At 32.7% G+C, this 3,406-nt stretch overlaps 1 protein-coding gene across 1 annotated transcript in view; it reads left to right on the top strand.

The window, feature by feature from the left end:
* The window catches only part of LOC102679282 (homeotic protein proboscipedia-like), a gene marked incomplete at its 3' end in the record, with an annotated part of 49,696 nt that overhangs the window by 30,951 nt on the left and 15,339 nt on the right, over nucleotides 1-3,406 (top strand). The gene's annotated exons all lie outside the window — the stretch shown is intronic.

The raw sequence follows: 3,406 nt of genomic DNA, 5'->3' as shown, positions 1-3,406 counted from the left end.
CAACACTTTTTCTCTTCCTCCCCTCCCCCTTTCGTCAATTTTTCGCCGCGCTTTTCCTCGACCTCGCCTTTTAGCATTTTTAACATTTTACGATTCGAATACGATCTCGAAAGGGAGGAGAAATATTAGCGATTCTTGCAAGGTTCCTATTTCGAATTAAATATTTTCAATCTTTTTAAATCCAGTGCAATGCAAGAAGTAATCGTTTACAACGTTTTCGTAGAAGTGAAATTTATTACCGTTGCCAAAATATTCGAAATATTCAGGAAATTATTTTTTCCTATCTCAGCTGAATATCTTTTAAAGATATCAACATCTGCCAAGTAATTCGAATAATAAATTGAAATATATAAATTGAAATTGTATATAATATAATATAATATATAAATTGAAATTGTACTTATATTATATATTATATATTATATTGTATATTGATATAATAAATCTACTACTGTCGCCAAAATATTCGAAATATCCACGAAATTATTTTTTTATCTCAGCTGAATATCTTTTAAAGATATTTTTAACGGTACCTTTTTAATATTCTAATATTTTTTAATATTTTTCTCAATCAACATCTGCCAAGTAATTCGAATAATAAATTGAAATATATAAATTGAAATTGTACCTATATTATATATATATATAAATTAAAATTGTATATACCTATATGTACAGAACGCTTAAATTAAAATAAAATAAAAAGATTGTGCTGCTGATCGTAGGAAAGGAAAATAAAATTAAGGGTTGAAACTCTGTGAAGACAATATATGGATAAATAGTAAATCCTCTCTGACCACCAAATTATCACTGCCGAATTATTTTTCGCGATCTCGGCTGAACTTTCACCTATATCATCTATAAACTATAATAATAATATTCTTCTGGACGACTTTTATGAATTAGGTTTATAATTATTTTATGAATGTTTTGAATATTTTTATTTTATGACTTTTATGAATAAGTTTATTAATTATTTTTTATATAGTTATAAAATGAGTTATTATATAATTATTGATTGGCAGGATTTTATTTAATATTTTATACAATAGTTTTTTCTTTACCAATATTATATATTATTTACTATATTTATTGAATAAAGATTAAGTTTTATAATAATACAAATATTAAATTTTGATTTAAATTTTTACTAAAAGCTCATGTAGAGGCACCTTATTATCAATAATTTTAGCGTCTATTATATTAAAATTGGATGGATATGGAATATTAACAATAATTATAAAAATTGAATTTATTTATTTTAAAAAAATTTCAATTGTACTTAATCTATTTGGAGTTTTAATTTTAAGATTAATATGTTTAATATGATGTGAAATCAATTATTGCAATTTCATCAATTGTTCATATAGGATTAACAATTACAAGAATACTAACTTTTTAATTTTAAGAATATTTTTTAATATCTTTCTAAAATAATATCTCCACACCCAAACGTGGAATAATTCGAAAGAAATTACGATCGAAGATAGAGAAGGAAGCGATTATTATTATCTCCCTCTGGTTACCACCCCCTTCCCTCGCATAAGCCGAGACTAATACGGTTTTTGCGTCGAGAAAAGGAGAAGAAGCAGGTCGAAAGTATGCTAATGCCTAAGCTTCTCGGAAAGGAGCCTTCCTCTCCCGCGAAAAATGCAGCTGAGGGGGGCTAATAACAAGGCTGCGCCCTGTCGTTACGCGCTTCTTGCAACCACAAGGTTCGCGAGAGGACGTCGCGCGTGTGCTGGCCCTCGACTTTAATGAAGAGGGCCTCCAATCCCTTACGAAACCAACGGCCACTTGCTCGATACTCTCCATCGTTCCTCCTCGAATAATCTTCCACTAACACTTGCCATATTCAAATTGTGCATTTCACACACGAATTAAAGGCCTTCGTGTTTTAATATTTTTGTGTACATATGAAGAAGCAAAGTTTTGTTATTTGTTGTTTTAATAGATGTTGCCTTTCTTGCTTCTTATTGAGAGCAAACGATTCCAATAACAGGCTTCACCCTCTCTTACTACTCCTCTCTATTTCCATCATTCTTCTCTCTTCATCGTCAATCTCGTTATTTAATAACGAGAATTCAAAGTCTAAGCTCATTTTATCGTATTCCAAAATAATATCGCCATCACTGTAAAATTCGTAGATCTAACTATTCAGTATATTATTCTCCGTGTAAGAAGGTTAAGAGCGCAAAGGTCGATTTAAAAATCATAGGAGAGAAGAGGAAACTGGAGCAGTGATAATAATAAACCACATAATTTATCAAATTAAATTAAATAATTTATAAAAATTTATAATTTTTCAGTTTCCTCGTATGCTTCTCCCCTTTTCTTTTTTTTAAAATAGAAATTATCATCGAACAGTTCGAGATTCTATCTCTTCTAGGAGACGTGAAAGTCATTCCATCACTTCAAAAAATTAAGTATATATAATATAGCATTTCGTTAAAAAGAAACTCCAAGATCGAAGGGGGAGAAAAAAGGAGGAAGAAAGTTTCGACTTTCACGTCCAGTGTCTCAAAACGGCGACAATTTCTAGCAGACAATTTCACCGTGAGATAAAAATAAAAATCGAAGCAAATAATTGTTTGAGAAAAAGTATATGCTCTTTTTAACTCGCGTTTATAAATAATATTCTTATCTATTCATCATACTTCTTTCAACTGTTATTTACTCTGCACAAATAAAATTGAATCGATTAATTATTAGATCCTGATGTCTGATATATATTCTATCTTATTTTTTCTTTCTTCTGGAATTTTATCTCTGCTTATTATCCACCATGTTTTTCAATTGGAAAGAGACATCGAAAAGATTCGTCAGGAAAAACGACGACACATCGTCGTCACGAATGAAGAGATGCAGAGAGGATGGAGGGGAGGGGGTTTAATATCGATCGGCCAGCCTCTCTAGTTTCTCTACCTGTTTCGGACACGGAAACGGGCCCGTCTTCGTTTCCAACGTCCCGTCACTCATTTTTCACGCGTTCACCCCGCGAGAGGAAGAGGAGGGAGGGGGAAAAGGAAGCGGGTTCCCTGTTGTTCGCCGTCAGTTCGATGGAGCGGCTCTTTCCGTCCTTTGTTCTAGGGCCGCAAGTTTTCTTGCCGCGGGCCAAGGGGAAACAAAAGACAAATTACAAAGACGGCCATCATGTGACCCTTCCCACCTGACTCTCTGTATACATACGTAGGGAACCGGACCTTGTGTAGCACGGATTACGGGGGGAAATTCCTGGCTGGACCACCACTTTCTTCCGACGTTTTCTCCTTATTATTCTCTTATCTATATATATATATAGAAAAGTTTCTTCTGTCGAGAGTTTCGAAAGCAAGTTCGAAGTTTCATGATTTTCGAATGATCGTCGCAGTTATTAGAAGGGGATGCTTTTGTTAAATTTTCGAAA

This window comes from Apis dorsata, unplaced genomic scaffold (genome assembly GCF_000469605.1).
Source record: "Apis dorsata unplaced genomic scaffold, Apis dorsata 1.3 scaffold_93, whole genome shotgun sequence".
Lineage (NCBI taxonomy): Eukaryota > Metazoa > Arthropoda > Insecta > Hymenoptera > Apidae > Apis > Apis dorsata.
This window is presented reverse-complemented; position numbering and strand designations above follow the sequence as displayed.